This window comes from Kogia breviceps, chromosome 10, assembly GCF_026419965.1.
Source record: "Kogia breviceps isolate mKogBre1 chromosome 10, mKogBre1 haplotype 1, whole genome shotgun sequence".
In the NCBI taxonomy this organism is placed as follows: Eukaryota; Metazoa; Chordata; class Mammalia; order Artiodactyla; family Physeteridae; genus Kogia; species Kogia breviceps.
This window is the reverse complement of record NC_081319.1, coordinates 31,510,245-31,531,365: the sequence shown is the minus strand read 5'-3', so window position 1 is coordinate 31,531,365 and position 21,121 is coordinate 31,510,245. Positions and strand designations below refer to the sequence as shown.

Here is a 21,121-nt window from a genome sequence, read left to right as displayed (position 1 = left end):
AAGGATGAGAGTTCTTGGCAAAGGCTGAGGGGATAGAGTTCAGCCCAGGAGCCCTTGGAATGCTAGGAAATGAGGCTGGAGTGGTAAACTGAGGCCAGTTGTTCAAAAACCTAGGCTTTGTGGCAGGTAAGTTAGACAAAAAACAGTATTTGAATTTTAATGGGTGATAACTTTTATGCTCCCCTCCCTCTTTTTTTGACCTAGTGAGGTTTAACTGTTCTTAAAATGAAGAAGTGGCCATAGCAGGCATTTAACCAGTGATGGCTGAAAACCTTATAAGATGGCTATTTTTGTCCCCCCAAGAGCTTTGGAGCTAGACGATCCAGAATTGGAATTTCCAGTTCTGTCCTTTACAGGGCAAGCCCCTCTTCTCAGAATTCTGAAAGAGGAAGCCAACGTCCACCTCATAGGATCAAATGAGATAACCCATATAAGGTAGGGTTACTTTGCTTGCCGGAGAACCTGTCTGTCTCTCCGTAGGGGTCAGAGATCCAGCCTGAGTTACTGCCGGGTGCGGTGCCCAGCAGCGCTAGGCACACAATAGGTGCTCAGTAAATGAAACAATGCCGCGACGAATTCTGGTATCGCATTGTGAAACTGTGTGTGGCCCTCTGGGTTCCGATCCCTCCCCCAGGCCGCAAGTGAGCGCCTTCTGGGCGGGGCTGGGCTGTTTGGGTTCTTCCCCTCTTCCCCCACCCTCGCCCCTGGCTCTGCGGCGTGAAAACAGTAGGCGCTATTGGATGCCTGGAGACGGGTTGTGCGGAATACTAACTTTACACCCCGGGCTTAACGCTATAAGCCGGGGGCGCCGGGGAGCTGGGGGTTCTCGCCCCTGAGCCCCCAAGACAGAACGCGACAGCCGGGGAGCAGCGCTGTGGGCCGGGCGCGGGCGGAGCCGACTTTTCTGTCGGAGGACGTAGGCCCTCACGCAGCGCCTTTAAGGCTCCCAGCCGAGCCGGCCCCGGAGCTGAGAGCTGCGCGGGCGCGGTGCTGCTGGACCTGAGCAGGAGCCCGGGGCGGAGGACAGGCGTCTAGATATCGTGCGGCTGGCCCCAGGCGGCTGAGGTCAGGTGAGGTGAGCGCTGGTGGGGCGGGCTGAGGCGGGGTGGGGGTGTGCACGTCTAGGAGGGAGTATCCGGGGGCTCCTCCTATCGCCCCGTGACCTACCCTCCGCTTACCGAGTGCGGGCTGCCTGGCCTCCCTCAGAGCTGCTCGAGGTGAAGAAGGGTCGGGAACCTGCACCTCCCTTTTTACTCCGTTCCCCCGCCCTGGCATCAGCCCCTGCGCGCTTCCTTCCGGTGCCTGGATAGGTTTGACATTCCGGAATCCCTGGTCCCTCTACTTCCCGGGTCCGGGGTGCCTGCTTTCCTAAGGCCGCGGACAAGGTGAGGATGGGTCGGGGACCCGCAACCTGTTTCTATTTAGTCTCCCCACTGCTTGCGCCATCATCAACCCGTGTGCGCTCCCCACCCAAGTGCCCGGGTGGTTTGGAGGCTCCTGCACCCCCGTTTCCCCCACTTTCTGGAGAAGGGCTGCTGTTCTGCTGCCCTGCCAGCCGCAGTCACCTGGCCCCGTCCTGCCCCCAGACATCTGCACCCCTCAAGACCTCTCCCAGCCCAAACCGACCTCCAGCAGCCTTTCAACTCCCCTTTCCCCAGCCTGCCCCAATTCCCTTGCCCTTGCGCCCTCTCCTCCCCCCAACTGGCGAGTCAGGATACTGGTCCAAACACCCTGACAGCCTGGAGCAGGCCGGCTGACAACCACGGCATCCCCAGCCCATTCCTACAAGGGCTTCCTGGCAGTCTTGGAAATGCGGATTGTGTAACGCCAGCTGCAGGGCAGAGCACGTGCGGGTTTGCACCCCTGAACCCGCAGAGGAGTGGAGGAGGCCAAGTTGACAGAGTGAGGTAGGGAGGGAGGAAGAGAGTGCCAGAGGGTGAAAAGGCTGTGCATCCAGGCCAATGTATGAGTCCTTTTTTGTGCCCCCGGGCCTGGCTGGTTAAGTAACAAAAGGTCCCTACTGAGACCAGAGGCCAGCATTTGTCTCACCTCTCACCAGCTCAGAAATCCCTAATGGCTGACTCCACCTGGCTGGGAGTTAAAAATAGTGTATTATTAATGAGAGCTGATGTACAATAAGCAAACACAGGGTGCCAGGCCCTTTCCTAAGCACCTTAAAAAAACTTACCTGCCTTATTTCTCCCAACAGCCCCATCAGGTAGGTGCCACCACTGTGCCCATTTCTTAGAGGAGGAATGTGAGGGGTTCAGATATGGTTCCCTCCCAGGACACACAGTGAGTGACCTCAAAGCCCCCATTCTGAACCACTAAACTTATTTTATTGTTACTAATAAATTCTTATCAACAATATTTTTAAAATATAGGACGTTAGAAATTAGAGAAATTAATAACCTGTGTTCCTACCATCAGTTTATTTTTCTAAAATTAGGTTTTCAGACCAGCAATAGATCCTTGGTAGCCTCCTCAAGGATACTGATGCCCAGAGAGGAGAAGGGACTTGCTTGAGGCCACACAGCCTGACAGTGCCAGGACTGGGGTGCAAAACAGGTCCTGGGATAGTTACTTGGGTACTTCCTGGGTTCTCTGATACTGCCTCAGCCTTTCAGCCTAAGCCCCTGGAGATCCTGCCCCCTCCCCCTCTGCATTGTGACCTCCCCTTTCCTTTTCTGCTTCTTTTGCTCTAGCTCAGGCTAGTGAACACACATTCTTCTGCTGCTGCCTTTGCTTAGGTTGTCCCCACCTCTGGGAATGCCCTTCACGGAATCTGTAATGTCTAAATTGTCAAAAGTTCAGAAACAACAGAAGTATAACCGATGAATCACCGAAGTAGTAATTAGTAATAATTTATTGTGCATACACCAAAAAGACAGAACCCGGAGCACTCAAACCAAAACAATGGAATGAGGCTCATGTATATATTATTATAAAGCAGCTTACATAGGGAGAAAGCAGTGACGGTTTATTCTTTACAGTGGTTGGTAATAGTATTAGAATTTTCTTAAATAACAGGGAATTGGTTAATAGTTACCTCATATCAGCCTTGGGAAACAGTTAAGGTTTTGCTTATGATTTTTAGGGATAAGCAAGAAATGACCCAGGTCAAGTTAATCTTGCAAAATAAATTAAGCTTTGTATGACTAAACTGGTCTCATATGCTCAGGGAATTTTTAAGTCTGGTCTCCATTTTTTTTTATTTAACAAAATATTATCTACCCCTTAGGGTGTAGCTCATCTGTCCCCTCCAAGAACACTCCCCTGATTTCTCCCCTGCCCCCAACTAAAATTTGTTTCTTTCTCCCTTGGGATCCTATAGCTGGGATCCTACTACCTTCTACTCCCATGATGGTGTTTGGAAAGTTCTGCAGCACGCATCTGTCTTGTCCTCTTGGGTGCGGTTGTGCTGGCAGGATCACGAATGTTCCCCAAGACTCCTCTTCCACCTGCTTGGTGAAGCCCTAGGACAGAGAAAGAGGTCCATGGGGAATGGGGTGGTTTCTGAAGAAAGGATAAGCTCAGGATTTCTGAACCCTGCTACCCCAAACTCCCTTCATTGAGCCGCAGCTGATCAAAGAGAGAATGGCTCAGTGTGGTACCGAATGTTATAATTACATGTTTGTTTTTGTTTATAACCCAAAGGATTCCCACCAGAAAATCAGAGAGACTTGGGTCCAAATCCCATTTCTACCACTTGGTAGCTGTGTGGCCATGGGCCAGTTACCTAAACTCTGAGCCTCAGCTTCTGGTAATAGTACCTGCTTCAGAAGGCAGTGGTGAGATTTAGATAAAACAAAGCACAGGCCCCAGCATGTGGTAAGCACTCAATAAGTACCAGCTATTATGAAGAGTGAGCACCACTTTGAATTACTGGAGAATTATTAACTCATTATTAAATGGCTCATACTGACTCTGCTTAGAGGTGGGTCAAGGGAGTTTGGGCCAAGGAGAGGTAAGCATTTTTTTTTCTTTTAATTTATTATTATTTTTAAAAGATTATATACTTTAATTATTTATTTATTTATTTATTTTTGGCTGCACTGGGTCTTCGTTGCTGCACGCGAGCTTTCTCTAGTTGTGGTGAGCGGGGGCTACTCTTTGTTGCGGTGTGCCGGCTTCTCATTGCGGTGGCTTCTCTTGTTGCGGAGCAAGGGCTCTAGACGCGCGGGCTTCAGTAGTTGTGGCACTCAGGCTCAGTAGTTGTGGTGCATGGGCTTAGTTGCTCCGCGGCATGTGGGATCTTCCCAGACCAGGGCTCAAACCCTTGTCCCCTGCATTGGCAGGCGGATTCTTAACCACTGTGCCACCAGGGAAGCCCTCTTTTAGGTTTTTTTTTTTTTTTTTTTTTTTTTTTTTTTTGCGGTATGCAGGCCTCATTGTTGTGGCCTCTCCTGTTGTGGAGCACAGGTTCCAGTTGTGGAGCACAGGTTCCAGACTCGCAGGCTCAGCGGCCATGGCTCATGGGCCCAGCCGCTCCGCGGCACACGGGATCCTCCCAGACCGGGGCACGAACCCACGTCCCCTGCATCGGCAGGCGGACTCCCAACCACTGCGCCACCAGGGAAGCCCCTCTTTTAGTTTTTATAGGAGTATAGTTGATTTACAATTTTTTTTTTTTGAGATAAATACTTTTTGTACTCAGAAAGGCCGGTGAGAGTTTCTTCAACTACAAACCATCCATTGCCTTTACAATGAGATAGAATTGCCTTTCTATTTTTTAGCTTTTTAAAAATTTATGAACTTCTAGTTCTGTGAGGATCTACGCACCTGGGATGAATGCGTGAATGCTGTTTGTTCAGTTGTAAGTGATTATGAAACAATGATAGGAGAAAAAAACTTGCTCTTAGAGATGACCTTGGTTTGCAGTGTGTGTTGGTTCAGGCCTATCTTGGGGGCAAGATGTTCCATGGAAAAGTTATCTGGTTTTGGAGGGAAGGAAAGCAAGAGTGTTTTATCCTAGTACTCTAGTGGACTGCTAAGAGTGGAAATCAACTTCCCTGTGTCATGTTCTTTTCCAGCTTCTGGTCATTCTGATGACTAGATCGATTATTACAATGATGAGTGTTCAGAAGAAGAGGGCCAGGAATGCCCTGCTCAAAGCTGTGTTTGGAATATGCTGGGAAGCTAGTTATGCAAGTTGAAAAAACAAATTTTATTTTAAAATTTCTCCTAAATTGATTCTTTGTTGGAATACATTAGGATTCCATTTGATAATTTAAGGACTGTTGAGTTTAGATATTTTAAGACATAAGTTTTGTCAGTTTCACAGTTCTATGGAATTTAGCAGACTTTAGGACTTTTCTTTATTTCTGTGACCCTGTAGGGACATAAACACTTTTTGTACTGTCCGTTACAGTGACCTTTAGCCACATGTGGCTATTTAAATTAAAATCAATTCAAATTAAATAAAATTAAAAATTCAGTCACACTAGCCACATTTCAAGTGCTCATGTGCCATGTGGCCAGCAGCTACCGTATTAGGCAGAGCAAATAGAGAACATTTCTGTCTTCACGGAAAGTCCTATGGGATAGCACTGTTTATAAGGCCATGGGAAAGCCACTTGATTATGGGGTTAAGTTCCCTTCTTTCTGGCAAGTCATCTGCAGGCCAAGAAATGGAGTGTGCAGAGGATGTTTTACTGTCAAGAATGAGGATGTTAATAAATCCCCTTAGCCTCATTTTGGCTGAATGGCTCACTGGCTTTTAACACTGCCGGATTCAAAGGACGGGAGAGAGGGTGGAATCAGATGAAATGTCTCTGGGCAGTGCATCTCCTGGCTGCATGTTAGAACCTTCTAGAGAAGGTTAAAAAATACTCATGCCTGGACTCAGCCCCAGGCTAGCTGAATCTGAATCTCCGAGGGTGGTCCCTGGAATCCCAGGAATCTGTATTTTTTTTTTAAGCTCCCTGGGGGATTCTGTTGTGCAGACCCGGTTGAGAACCACTGCCTTCAAGAGAACAACTGCCTTCTAGACTGTGCCCTTAAAAAAAAAAAAAAAAAAAAAAAAATTCCTGAGCACCCGAAGAAAATGTTTCAAGGTAGATTTGGTGAGTGGTTAAAAATGTTCCTGATGAACTACAGTAGTAAAGGTTGGAGTTGAGTGGGCTCATTTCCTGTAGAAGTGGTCTCCACTGAGGGCAGCTTTCCCCCTAGGGAGCATTTGGCAGCATCTGGAGACACTTTTGCTTGTCACAACTTGGGGGCCTCTCACCAGTGGACAGATGCCAGGGATACTGCTAATTACCCTCACAATGCATAGGAAGTGCATAGGAAAGCCCTTCACAACAAAGAATTAATCTGGCCCCAAAGACATAATTTTTGCAAACCAAAGTCTTCCCTGACCTTGGATGTAGTTGCCTCTTCAGAAGAGGTCAAGGGGGCTTCCTTGGTGGCTCAGTAATTAAGAATCCGCCTGCCAGTGCAGGGGACACGGGTTCGAGCCCTGGTCTGGGAAGATCCCACATGCTGCGGAGCAACTAAGCCTGTGCACCACAACTACGGAGCCCATGTGCCACAACTACTGAAGCCCACATGCCTAGAGCCCATGCTCCGCAACGAGAGAAGCCACCGCAATGAGAAGCCTGCACACTGCAACGAAGAGTAGCCCCTGCTCGCTGCAGCTAGAGAAGGCTGGCGTGCAGCAACAGACCCAACACAGCCAAAAATAAATAAACAAATAAATAATTTCTTAAAAAAGATAGAGAGAGATCAAGATATCCTCCTAAACGGAACCCTCAGAAACCCTCTTGATCATATTCCAGGTTTTTCAATCCCAGAAGCTGTGTAGGGTGTTGCTGCCCGTGGTTGTATACCTTTGGGGCTGTACGAGGGAAGCTGCTGATTCAGGGAAGCTGTACCTCCTGCTGAAGGTGTGGGCAGGTTCTTACTTACACTGCTGCAGGTTGAGATCCTCTTCTTATGAAGTAATTACCCAAAGTGACAGCAGCCTTGCTCTACGTGGTTTAAGCTGTGGCTTTTGGCTGTTGGTATTGGGTGTTTGGTCTGTGATATACCCAGAATAGGATTCAAGCTTGGACTTCCCTGGCGGTCCAGTGGTTAAGACTGCACTTCCACTGCAGGGGACGTGGGTTCTATCCCACATCAGGGAAGTTCCACATGCTGTGTGGTACAGCACGCCCCCACCAAAAAAAAAAAAAGATTATATGGAATAGGATTCAAGCCTTATATGTGATGAAGTTTGGGAACTGAGCTATGGGTTACACTCTGGGAATATAAAGATAGCAGACATCTGAACAGACCTGGGCACAGTGGCAGTGCAGGGTGATGGAGGTGTGGTGTTTCTGAACACAGATTTGTGTGCCCGATACACAGAAAGGCCAAACAAACCAAAACGTCAGCGTTTGGAGCAGAGAAAGTTTATTGCAGGGCCAAGGAAGGAGAACAGGTGACTCATGCTCAAAACCCCCAAACTCCCTGATGGTTTTGGGGGAGACCGTTTTAAAGTCAAATATGGGGTGCGGGCTGCAGGTTGTGAGTTTCTTCTGATTGGTTGGTGGTGAGGTAACAGGGCGGTGCTCCAGGAATCTTGCGCTCATCCTGAAGTTACCATCCTCCACCTGGGTGGGGGACTTAGTTTCTGCGGAAGATGTCAAAGATACTGTGATGTATATTCCCTGAGGAGGAACCAGGACCCTGCCCCAAGGCTGCACTATTCTGACGGCTCCTCTGTTTCCGCATTCCCTCTCTTCCCTGATTAGCAACTGTTTGAATCTTCCCTTTGGAACTCAGGGCAGGTCGAGGAGGCTGAATGAAGCCTACAGACAAGAAATGGAGGGCACAGAAGGGCTTTTGTGCCTAGAAGGGCCCCATAGGGTCCTTCCTACTCAGTTTCAGTGGCAGGGCTTTCTAGCTCCGCCTAGGAAGGCAGGGCAGCTCTTCCCAGCTGTGCTGTGAGCCGTCGCAACCGCAGGCACTGCTTTGGGCAGTCCCCATGCATCATCTCATCTTGTCCCCACACTGAGGCTCTAAGAGGTTCAGTGACTTGCCAAGGTCACACACGGATCAGTGACAGAGCAGAGAATTGAACCCAGGTTATGGAACCGCGCAGCTGAGCCCTCAGAGGAGCATTTATAGATGGGGTAATGTTTTCGTAGCCAGGACTTGAAGGTTGAGCGGGAGCTCACCAGGCAGGGGCGTGCTAGGGAGAGGGGAGCATTTGTGCCAAAGCTGAGGGTGTGAAGGAGAGTAAGGCGTCGGGATTGCAGATCATTCAGGGAAAGGCGGGGCGGGGGGCCTTCCGTGTCATGCTGAGGGCCACTGTGAGCCACCAGTGGAGTAGGGGCCGAGGAGGGAAAAGCTGTGTGCCATTGGGCACCTGGCTTAACCTCTCTGGGTCTCACCTTCCCATCTGAACTGGAGCCTCTAAAGCTACACTGCTCTGATGAGGAATGTTCATTTTATTGGTGGCTGTAATGAACAAAGTGAAGGAATGGCCTGCAGTGGCGCTGCTGGGGCCGCCCTGCTGATTCATGGCTTTCATGCTTTCACTTGGTATTTATACCAAGTGCCCACCAAGTGTTACTGAGTCCAAGCTTGCTCCGCTCGCCGCACAAGAGGCCAGTGAATCGGAGACGAGCTGTTGAGGCAAGGAAGACGACTTTATTCAGAAAGCTGGCTGACTGAGAAGATGGCAGACTAGTGTCTCTGATAAACCATCTTATCTGGATTTGGATGCCAGTTTCTTTTATAGAATCAGAGAGGGGGAGGTGGTGAGGAAGTAAAGTAATAAAAGGGCCATCGGTCTTGCAGAACACCTCCTGGAATGACCAGCCTTGGTGAGGGGATGTGTTAGTTTCTTTTTTTCTTGCAGCCGTTCACACAGGTGGGCAGGGTTCCCTCAGGCAGGCCATTATGTATGAGTATAATAACAAAAGCAACTGAAAAGCAAAGGTTAAAGTCAAAGAAGCAGATCCAACGTGGGGTCCCATTTAGCTCTTCCCTGTCACACGAGGGCAAGGCAAGTGTATGCTAAAGTGCCATGGCAGATGCAGAGACGTAGTAAGACTTGTCTTCAAGGAGCTTGCAGCCTAGTGGAGGGTACAGCCAGTGTTTTCGTTAGTATTACGGTAAAAGATGCAGGTCATAAATACTTGTAGGTATGGAGAATGAAGGCGGAGGTTGCTAATGGCTGGGGGACTGAAGGAGATAACTCTTAGTTCTGCCAGAAAGATTTGTTAGGAGAATGGGGATAGATAGAGGGTATCATCTAGGTCGACAGAAAATGGGGCAGTGGAGAAAAATACAAAGCCAGTTCAGGTACAGTCACCAGAGGGTCAGATTATTAGCCTATCTAGTAACAGATTCCCCATAGTTTCCAAGTTTTAGCAGGGAAGCAGACGTTATAACAGGAAAATATTCATTAATGGACTTGCCACTTACAAACTTGGGTCCCACCCCATCGTGCCTCCTTCTCTTTTCAACACTGGTGTCCAGCCATGCTCCAGAAGCATCCACCTCTTGGTCATCGTCTCTCCCAGGTCGTAAGGACATTTTACAAATACAAGACAAACCTTGGAGAGAGAGACATGGAATTTCACGAACTCACCGCAGAAGCCGCTTGTCTGTGGAGGCAGTAATAGATGGGGTCTGGCCATGTGACACCTGTTAGTTGATGACGAGAGGGCGGGACTTGAAAATCAAAGGATTGAGAGGCCTGGGGCAAAGCAGTAAAGCATTTTTGCAAAAAACATCCCCTGTGTAAGAGCGCTGTGACAACCAAATGTTAACTGGAAGGACTTAACCATACTCGAAGGCAATTTACATGCAATTTATTCTTTGTTCTAAGAATTAGCACAGGATGGCAGTTATAACTTAAATTTTGTTCCATATTTGCTGTTGATCTTAGGATATACAGATTTTGATTTTTGTTTACTTATTTGGATAAAGTTCTAAACAAAACTGTGTTTTAACTATGAAATTTTGAGCATGGCATCACCTTTTTCTGATTTTGATTTCCCTGTGTTACAGAGATCTCTGGGGAAGAGATTCTGACTAGAAAAGGTAGGGACCAGCTCATGAAGGGCTCTGAATGCTGAACCTCATGCTGGGAGCCAGAGATCTTGTCCTGGTAGAACCTGCCAGCTGTTTATAACAGGGCTCCTTTTTGTCTCACACTGGTTTTGTCCCTGCAGTTAGAAAATACTGTAGACCAACTTCCCTCCTTTAGAAATGACAAAGCCCTCTTTAATCTCCTTGCTTTTCTTTTGAGTTCCGAGCACAGATTCGAGCCATGGGAGAGTGTTTTGGGGCCCTGAGGTTCTATTTCAGGCCTTCTGCTGTTGCATACCCATATAGAGGGCTATTTTAATTCCTTTGAGTCATGTGGAAAATAGTCACTTATGTGATGCTCTCTCTAGCACTTTACCTTTGAGAGCTGATCTCAGACAATGACAGTGCATGTGTTTGCTTTAATTCATAGAGCAGTGTTCGAATTAAAGCTTGTTCTGGGCTCCCTGAGAGCCTGAACACTTCGTGGTCCTTGGAGGTAAAGGGTCAAGTGGCTTTTGGCTCCTCTTTTATCCGGTGGAATACTGGCTTGTATTTCTGTAGGGTTTTCTTGCTTTAAGCATGATTTCAAGCAGGTGGTTATTTCAGACTAATCACCACAGCCTACATCTTGATCCCAGAGGCTGATGCTTTGAAGATGCTGGGCTGGTTCAGGATACATTGTACATGTTTCATTGCCTTGCTTCTTGGCCAATACGAATTTTTTGGAAGATATGCCACTGGGTACATAAGCTACCTGCCTTCCAGCCGAGCCCCTGATTGATATGCCTGCCTCTCTCTCCTCGGGCTGTGTCCCTTCTCCTCAGGATTGGGTAGCAGGATTTTCTGGTTCTCTGATTCTCTGTCTACAGGACCAGCCTGCTAGGCCGAGCTTCCTTGCCCACAGTGCTTGCCCCAGGTGGCAGAAGCAGGGGATGGGGCTGTGGGCTTGGCTGGCTCTCGAGCAAAAACCCCCATGGGGAATCAGCTGCTAGTGATTTGGTACAAAGCAGGACCGAGTGAATCTTCTTATCAGTATCTTTCCCAGAACCATGAAGAAGATACACTTTCTGTGGCTATTGAGCATGTGAAATGTGGCTAGCGGAGCTGAGGAGCTGAATTTTACGTTTTATTTAGTTTTGGTCATTTTAAATTTAAACAGTCACCATGTGGCTAGTGGCTACTGTATTGGACAATGTAGGATAGACCATTGTACTTGAGTTTATATTGTATTTTTTAAAATATTTTGTTTTATTTTATTTACTTATTTTTATTTTTGCCTGCATCAGGTCTTAGTTGTGGGATGCGGGCTCTCCTCTTTGTGGCTCGCAGGCTCTTCACTGTGGTGCGTGGGCTTCTCTCTAGTTGTGTCGTGCGGGTTTTCTGTTCTCTAGTTGTGGCACGCGGGCTCAGTAGTTGTGGCACACGGGCTTAATTGCCCTGCAGTACATGGGATCTTAGTTACCCAACCGGGGATCGAACCTGCGTCCCCTGCATTGCAGGACGGATTCTATACCACTGGACCACCAAGGGAGTCCCTATATTGTATTTTTTAATTAAATAGGGAAAACATTGAACATGCACATGATAGCAATTCAAAAGGTACAGAAGGATATCAGTGAAAAGTCTCCCTCATCTCTGCCCCTAGCCTCTCAGTTTCCTTCCTAGCCCCAGTCATGATTACCATCTGTATCCATCCTGAAACATTTTACACACATATAAGCATAACATGCATATTTCTCTCTCTCTCTCTCTCAATGCAAGAGGTGTTATTCTACCCATTCTCTTCTGTTCCTTGCATTTTTAGTTAACAGTGTACCTTGGAGGTCATTACCCATAGAGAAAAATATGCCTCATTATTTTAATGGCTTATAGTTAATTTTATTTGTATTTAATGGCTATACATTATACTTCTTTATAAAGTTGTGTCATCATTTACTTAACATATCCCCTATGAGTGGGCATGTGAGTTCCAATTTTTTTTGCCATGATAAGTAATACTATAACAAACCTTCACAAACATGTTCTCAAAGATTATTAGATCAAAGGTATGTGTACTGCACATTGCTGCAGATTTTGCCAAAATGCCATCTGTAGAGTTTGTTGATGGGAGTATAAATCTGTACCTTGCGTGAGGGAATCTATTTTCCCACTGCCCCAGCAGCAGTCTGTTATTACACTTTTTGTTCTTTGCCAATACAGTAAACAAAGATCACCATCACCTTGTAGGTTTAATTTGCATTTCTCTTGTAAATGAGATTGAGCATCTTTTTATATGTCGAAGAGTCATTTGTATTTCCTTTCTGTTACATGATCTACTCAGATCATTCACCCATTTTTCTACTGGATTTTTTTTGTTGTTTTTATTGATTTGTAGGAGCCCTTTATTAGTCTGTCGTCTCTGATATGTATTGACACATTTTAACCTTGTTCATGATATCCTTTTAAAAGTATTTATTTTATTTATTATTTATTTTATTTATTAATTTGGTTGTGCCAGGTATTAGTTGCAGCAGGCAGGCTCCTTAGTTGCAGCTCGCCGGCTCCTTTATTTGCAGCACATGTGCTCCTTAGTGGCAGCCAGTAGGCTCCTTAGTTGCAGCTCACGGGCTCCTCAGTTGTGACATGCGAACTCTTTGTTTTGGCATGCATGTGGGATCTAGTTCCCTGACCAGGGATCGAACCTGGGCCCCTAGCATTGGGAGTGTGGAGTCTTAACCACTGCACCACTGGGGAAGTCCCATGATATCCCTTTCCATGTGGACATTTAAAAACATTTTTATGTAGTCAGCTTATTAATCTTTATGTTATGGCCTCTAGGTTTTAAATCTTAACTTAGAAAGACTTCCCCTGGGAAGATGTTTTCAAACAGAGTTCTCATGTTTTCTTCTAGAACTTTCATGGTGTTATTTTTTTTTAATTTTTTAAAATTTAATTTAATTTTTTTATACAGCAGGTTCTTATTAGTCATCAATTTTATACACATCAGTGTATACGTGTTAATCCCAATCGCCCAATTCATCCCACCCCCACCCCCACCCCCCTGCCGCTTTCCCCCCTTGATGTCCATACGTTTGTTCTCTACATCTGTGTCTCAACTTCTGCCCTGCAAACCGGTTCATCTGTACCATTTTTCTAGGTTCCACGTACATGCGTTAATACACGATATTTGCTTTTCTCTTTTGACTTACTTCACTCTGTATGGCAGTCTAGATCCATCCACATCTCAACAAATGACCCAATTTCGTTCCTTTTTGTGGTTGGGTAATATTCCATTGTATATATGTACCACATCTTCTTTATCCATTCATCTGTCGATAGGCATTTAGGTTGCTTCCATGACCTGGCTATTGTAAATAGTGCTGCAATGAACATTGAGGTGCATGTGTCTTTTTGAATCGTGGTTTTCTCTGGGTATATGCCCAGTAGTGGGATTGCTGGATCATATGGTAATTCTATTTTTAGGTTTTTAAGGAACCTCCATACTGTTCTCCATAGTGGCTGTATCAATTTACGTTCCCACCAACAGTGCAAGAGGGTTCCCTTTTCTCCACACCCTCTCCAGCATTTGCTGTTTGTAGATTTTCTAATGATGCCCATTCTAACTGGTGTGAGGTGATACCTTATTGTAGTTTTGATTTGCATTTCTCTAATCATTAGTGATGTTGAGCAGCTTTTCATGTGCTTCTTGGCCATCTGTATGTCTTTTTTTGAGAAATGACTATTTAGGTCTGCTGCCCATTTTTGGATTGGGTTGTTTGTTTTTTTAATATTGAGCTGCATGAGTTGTTTATATATTTTGGAGATTAATCCTTTGTCCGTTGATTCGTTTGCAGGTATTTTCTCCCATTCTGAGGGTTGTCTTTTCGTCTTCTTTATGGTTTCCTTTGCTGTGCAAAAGCTTTTAAGTTTCATTAGGTCCCATTTGTTTATTTTTGGTTTTATTTCCATTATTCTAGGATGTGGATCAGAAAAGATCTTGCTGTGATTTATGTCAAAGAGTGTTCTTTCTATGTTTTCCTCTAAGAGTTTTATAGTGTTCAGTCTTACATTTAGGTCTCGAATCCATTTTGAGTTTATTTTTGTGTATGGTGTTAGGGAGTGTTCTAATTTCATTCTTTTACATGTAGCTGTCCAGTTTTCTCAGCACCACCTATTGAAGAGACTGTCTTTTCTCCACTGTATATCCTTGCCTCCTTTGTCATAGATTAGTTGACCATAGGTGCGTGGGTTTATCTCTGGCTTTCTCTCTTGTTCCATTGATCTTTGTTTCTGTTTTTGTGCCAGTACCATATTGTCTTGATTACTGTAGCTTTGCAGTATAGTCTGAAGTCAGGAACTCTGATTCCTCCTGCTCTGTTTTTTTCCCTCAAGACTGCTTTGGCTATTCGGGGACTTTTGTGTCTCCATACAAATTTGAAGATTATTTGTTCTAGTTCTGTAAAAAATGCCATTGGTAATTTGATAGGGATTGCATTGAATCTGTAGATTGCTTTGGGTAGTATAGTCATTTTCACAATATTGATTCTTCCAATCCAAGAACATGGTAGATCTCTCCATCTGTTGGTATCATCTTTAATTTCTTTCATCAGTGTCTTATAGTTTTCTGCATACAGGTCTTTTGTCTCCCTAGGTAGGTTTATTCCTAGATATTTTATTCTTTTTGTTGCAATGGTAAATGGGAGTGTTTCCTTAATTTCTCTTTCAGATTTTTCATCGTTAGTGTATAAGAATGCAAGAGATTTCTGTGCATTAATTTTGTATCCTGTGACTTTACCAAATTCATTGATGAGCTCTAGTAGTTTTCTGGTGGCATCTTTAGGATTCTCCATGTATAGAATTATGTCATCTGCAAACAGTGACAGTTTTACTTCTTTTCCAATTTGTATTTCTTTCATTTCTTTTTCTTCTCTGATTGCTGTGGCTAGGACTTCCAAAACTATGTTGAATAATAGCGGTGAGAGTGGACATCCTTGTCTTGTTCCTGATCTTAGAGGAAATGCTTTCAATTTTTCACCACTGAGACTGTGGGTTTGTCGTATATGGCCTTTATTATGTTGAGGTAGGTTCCCTCTATGCCCACGTTCTGGAGAGCTTTTATCATAAATGGGTGTCTAATTTTGTCAGAAGCTTTTTCTGCATCTATTGAGATGATCATATGGTTTTTATTCTTCAGTTTGTTAATATGGTGTATCATGTTGATTGATTTGCATATATTGAAGAATCCTTGCATCCCTGGTATAAATCCCACTTGATCATGGTGTATGATCCCTTTAATGTGTTATTGGATTCTGTTTGCTAGTATTTTGTTGAGTCTTTTTGCATCTATATTCATCAGTGATCTTGGTCTGTAATTTTCTTTTTTTGTAGTATCTTTGTCTGGTTTTGGTATCAGGGTGATGGTGGCCTCATAGAATGAGTTTGGGAGTGTTCCTTACTCTGCAGGTTTTTGGAAGAGTTTAAGAAGGATGGGTGTTAGCTCCTCTCTAAATGTTTGATAGAATTCACCTGTGAAACCATCTGGTCCTGAACTTTTGTTTGTTGGAAGATTTTTAATCACAGTTGCTGTTTCATTACTTGTGATTGGTCTGTTCATATTTTCTATTTCTTCCTGGTTCAGTCTTGGAGGGTCATACCTTTCTAAGAATTTGCCCATTTCTTCCAGGTTGTCCATTTTGTTGGCATAGAGTTGCTTGTAGTAGTCTCTTAGGTGCTTTGTATTTCTGCGGTGTCTGTTGTAACTTCTCCTTTTTCATTTCTAGTTTTATTGATTTGAGTCCTCTCCTTCTTTTTCTTGATGGGTCTGGCTAATGGTTTATCAATTTTGTTTATCTTCTCAAAGAATCAGCTTTTAGTTTTATTGATCTTTGCTATTGTTTTCTTTATTTCTATTTCATTTATCTCTGCTCTGATCTTTGTGATTTCTTTCCTTCTGCTAACTTTGGGTTTTGTTTGTTCTTCTTTCTCTAGTTCCTTTAGGTGTAAGGTTAGATTGTTTATTTGAGATTTTTCTTGTTTCTTGAGGTAGGCTTGTATAGCTATAAACTTCCCTCTTAGAACTGCTTTTGCTGCATCCCATAGGTTTTGGATCATCGTGGTTTCATTGTCATTTGTCTCTAGGTATTCTTTGATTTCCTCTTTGATTTCTTCAGTGATCTCTTGGTTATTTAGTAACGTATTGTTTAGCCTGCATGTGCTTGTGTATTTTTACATTTTACCCCCTGTCATTGATTTCTAATCTCATAGCGTTGTGGTCAGAAAAGATGCTTGATGTGATTTCAATTTTCTTAAATTTACTGAGGCTTGATTTGTGACCCAAGATGTGATCTATCCTGGAGAATGTTCCCTGTGCACTTGAGAAGAAAGTGTAATCTGCTGTTTTTGGATGGAATGTCCTATAAATATCAATTAAATCTATCTGGTCTATTGTGTCATTGAAAGCTTCTGTTTCCTTATCTATTTTCATTTTGGATGATCGGTCCATTGGTGTAAGTGAGGTGTTAAAGCCCCCACTATTACTGTGTTACTGTCGATTTCCTCTTTTATAGCTGTTAGCAGTTGCCGTATATATTGAGGTGTTCCTATGTTGGGTGCATATATATTTATAATTGTTATATGTTCTTCTTGGATTGATCCCTTGATCATTATGTAGTGTCCTTCCTTGTCTCTTGTAACATTCTTTATTTTAAAGTCTATTTTATCTGATATGAGTATTGCTACTCCAGGTTTCTTTTGATTTCCATTTGCATGGAATATCTCTTTCTATGCCCTCACTTTCAGTCTATATGTGTCCCTAGGTCTGAAGTGGGTCTCTTGTAGATAGCATATATATGGGTCTTGTTTTTTGTGTCCATTCAGCAAGCCTGTGTCTTCTGGTTGGAGCATTTAATCCATTGATGTTTAGGGTAATATAAATATGTATGTTCCTATGACCATTTTCTTAACTGTTTTGGGTTTTTGTAGGTCCTTGTCTTCTCTTGTGTTTCCCGCTTAGAGAAGTTCCTTTAGCATTGGTTGTAGAGCTGGTTTGGTGGTGCTGAATTCTCTTAGCTTTTGCTTGTCTGTAAAGCTTTTGATTTCTCTGTTGAATCTGAATGAGATCCTTGCCGGTAGAGTAATCTTGGTTGTAGGTTCTTCCCTTTCATCATTTTAAGTATTTCATGCCACTCCCTTCTGGCTTGTAGAGTTTCTGCTGAGAAATCAGCTGTTAACCTTACGGGAGTTCCCTTGTATGTTATTTGTCATTTTTCCCTTGCTGCTTTCAATAATTTTTCTTTGTCTTTATTATTTGCCAATTTGATTACTATGTGTCTTGGAATGATTCTCCTTAGGTTTATCCTGTACGGGACTCTCTGCGCTTCCTGGACTTGGCTGGCCGTTTCCTTTCCGATGTTAGGACAGTTTTTGACTATAATCTCTTTAAATATTTCCTCTGGTCCTTTCTCTCTCTCTTCCCCTTTTGGGACCCCTATGAAGCGAATGTTGTTGCGTTTAATGTTGTCTCAGAGGTCTCTTAGGCTGTCTTCATTTCTTTTCATTCTTTTTTCTTTATTGTGTTCCGCAGCAGTGAATTCCACCATTCTGTCTTCCAGGTCACTTATCCGTTCTTCTCCCTCAGTTATGCTGCTATTGATTCCTTCTAGTGTAGTCTTCATTTCAGTTATTGTATTGTTCATCTCTGTTTGTTTGTTCTTTAATTCTTCTAGGTCTTTGTTAAACATTTCTTGCATCTTCTTGATCTTTGCCTCCATTCTTTTTCCGAGGTCCTGGATCATCTTCACTATCGTTATTCTCAATTCTGTTTCTGGAAGGTTACCTATCTCCACTTCATTTAGTTGTTTTTCTGGGATTTTATCTTGTTCCTTCATCTGGTACATAGCCCTCTGCCTTTTCATCTTGTCTATCTTTCTGTGAATGTGGTTTTTGTACCACAGGCTGCAGGATTGTAGTTCTTCTTGCTTCTGCTGTCTGCTCTCTGGTGGATGAGGCTATCTTGGTGTTATTTTTTTATGTTTAATTCCTTGACCCCTCTGAAATAATTCAGCGGTTGTGTGGATTTACCTTCAATCACCCATCTACCTGTCTCCTCATTTTTCTGCTGCAGTGCCTTTGCCAGCATCTCTGCCCTGTCCAGCCCTGTTTTTGAGCTTTGTGGTCCCCTCTCTCTAGCCACTCTAATAGAAATATTGTATTCATTTTCCCATTCGTTGCCACCTTCCTCTCATTCCTTTCTGAGTATAACTTCAGGTAACCCTAACCCCAGATGGAGAAGGGGAGTTTTAATCTTTATTTGAAGGTCTTAGTTAAGTTTGAAGCCTTCAGAACCCCCTCTCACCCAAGCATGCCTGTTTCCCTTATTGCCTTTCTCCCTCCAGCAGCCCAGGAATCACCAGCTCAGTCCCATGCTTTATCCTCATCACAGATTCCTTCTTTGACCTTCACACCCTCCTGGCCAAGCTCTTTATCTCACTTGCCCTGCCTATCCTTTGTGCAGGTTGCTTAATTAGGGGAGGTGACCTGAACCAGAGGGAACTTTATTTTATTTTATTTTTACTTTTTTATTTTTTATTTTTTTTGTGGAACGTGGGCCTCTCACTGTTGTGAGCCTCTCCCGTTGCAGAGCACAGGCTCCGGACACGCAGGCTCAGTGACCATGGCTCACGGGCTCCGCCGCTCCACGGCATGTGGGATCCTCCGAGACCCGAGCACGAACCCGCGTCCCCTGCATGGGCAGGCGGACTCTCAACCACTGCGCCACCAGGGAAGCCCCGGAGGGAACTTTAAAGCCACAGGATATATGCACTTCTCCTGTGCCAAGGAGGAGATGTTCTGCCTCACCAGTTGGTTGTTAGCACTTCATTCGTATTCTCTAATATGATTTAATACTTTGTCATTTTCTTTCCTGTGATTCCAGAGTCTCATTTTCAACTTCTGCCAGAGCCAGTAGCAGTTGGGAAAGAAGGCTGTGCTCTTCAAAGAGTGAGTATGGATTTTTAACACCATATATTACAGGGGTGGGGGGGGGAGGCAGCCCTTTAATTAGACTGGGGCTACTCTGTAAGCTCCCTGGCACCCTTCTGCAGGCCAGCCTGTCTGGGGGCAGAAGTGTTCTCTGGTTCAGTAGGTCTGGTGGGGAGGGGATTGGGCACCGGAAGATTTTTAAAGCTCAAGATATATATCCAAAAGCCCTCCCTTCTCTAAGACTGTGGCTGGAGCAGGGCTCTGAGTTTGAAGGGAGTCAAGGAGACCTGGGCCTGTGGGGACCAGGTTGCTTTCCTGGGGAGTGTGACACTCGAATCAGCCCCAAAGGCAGAGAGGAGTTCATCAGGCAGGCGGGACAGGGAGTGCTCCTCACGAAGGGGACAGTGTGAGAAAGATGAAGTGTGAGGCTGTGCGGGGCTTTCGTGGGGGCAGGAGTTGGGTGTTTGGGGTGCAGGCGGAGGTGGGGGCCGGGAAGTTGAGTCGGGATCATACGGAGTGCTCAGAGTTCACACTAGACCAGAGCCCCCAGTCCTTGGCGTGAACTGAGAAGATTCCTCTGGCAGCTGGTGGTGGAAGGACTGAACGGGGTGCTCCCACAGAAGTGGGAGCAAGGAGAGATGAGGACCCGGATGCAGTGTGGTGGCTGAGGGAGCTGTGGTCCGACTCCTATGAAGTCTCACAACTGGTGGGAATGTTTCTTCCCCCACGACATTCCTAGTAAATGTTAAGCCAAAGGAATTGGTTGCAAGAGGCTTTCGGGGGTGTAGACCCCCTAAAACTGTGCTGTCCAACGCAGCAGCTTCTATTTATATGTGGCTCTCAAGCGTTTTCAATGTGTTGGATGTGACTGAAGGATTGAACTTTGAATTTTATTAGTTAATTTAAATAGCCACTGATAAACAGTGCAGTTTGTCTAGACTCAGACAGGTTGGCTCCAGCCTGGCACCTCCCTGCCGTTGCCTGACAGGAGGGTTGAGCAAGGAGGAAGAGTTAAAGATGAATCGGAGTCTGGGAGGCCAGACTGATGGGGATACTGTTGGCAGAAATCAACACATCAGGAGCAAGGGGAGAGATGTACCTGTGACCTTGTAGGACAGGACTTTTGGGTGCTGCAGATAGTCAAGCAGGCTTTTGGAAAAGTCTGGAAGAAAGTCCTGGCCAGGTATGTTGATTTTTGCGTTTCCTGTAGGAGGGAATGGCAGAGTGTGTAGATATGGTGAGCTCTTCAAGGAAGACAGTGAAGAGCACATCACGGGACTGTTCAAGGGGGAAAGTAAGGAGAGCATCATGGAAATATCCAGGGGAGAGCGGGAGCAGAGAATTTTAGGAACCAAGCTATGCATGCTCAGAGCCATGGCTTGTTTGAACAGCAGGGGTGTCTGAGCTGCAAAGTACAGAGGAGGAATGGGCTCAGCCAGAGTAAGGGGGAGAGAAGGCCAGGAGGGCAGAGGTGAGCACCCTATGGCAGCAATCCTAGGGTCGTGCCACACTTTCAGTGATGACTGGGCAGGCTTAGCTAATTCCTTGGAACTTTCAGTGTGATTTTCCTTCGTGATGGAGAAGATTACTGTGACAAGGCGTTAGAACTTCTCATTTCTCAAAGTACTCTATCTCGTCAATCCTGGGGCTTCCATACAAGAGAATCTTAGTATCTTTTTTAGCTATTGGTCATTAGTGATAGTTTTGAGGAGTCGGTTTATCTTTACAAGAACCTAGTTTCAGGGCTTCCCTGGTGGCGCAGTGGTTAAGAATCCGCCTGCCAATGCAGGGGACATGGGTTTGAGCCCTGGTCTGGGAAGATCACACGTGCCACGGAGCAACTAAGCCAGTGCGCCACAACTACCGAGCCTGCGCTCTAGAGCCCACGAGCCATAACTACTGAAGCCCGTGCACCTAGAGCCCATCCTTAGCAACAAGAGAAGCCACTGCAATGAGAAGCCCATGCAGCGCAACGAAGAGTAGCCCCCACTCACTGCAACTAGAGAAAGTCCACATGCAGCAACGAAGACCCAATGCAGCCAAAAATAAATAGATAAAATTTAAAAATTTATTAAGGGCTTCCCTGGTGGCACAGTGATTAAGAATATGCCTGCCAATGCAGGGGACAAGGGTTCAA

At 45.1% G+C, this 21,121-nt stretch overlaps 1 protein-coding gene across 14 annotated transcripts in view; it reads left to right on the top strand.

The window, feature by feature from the left end:
• Positions 1-472: 472 nt before the first annotated feature.
• ABHD6 (abhydrolase domain containing 6, acylglycerol lipase) overlaps positions 473-21,121 on the top strand; it is a 55,995-nt gene continuing 35,346 nt past the window's right edge. For 2 of the 14 annotated variants that reach the window (XM_067043817.1, XM_067043810.1), the window contains exons 1-2: positions 708-1,075; positions 18,938-19,002. The gene's annotated coding sequence lies outside the window, so the exon portion shown is untranslated. Of the gene's footprint in view, positions 1,076-1,150; positions 1,386-18,937; positions 19,003-21,121 lie in introns of those variants that run through there. The other 12 variants (XM_067043807.1, XM_067043806.1, XM_067043808.1 and 9 more) reach the window with 12 other exon arrangements.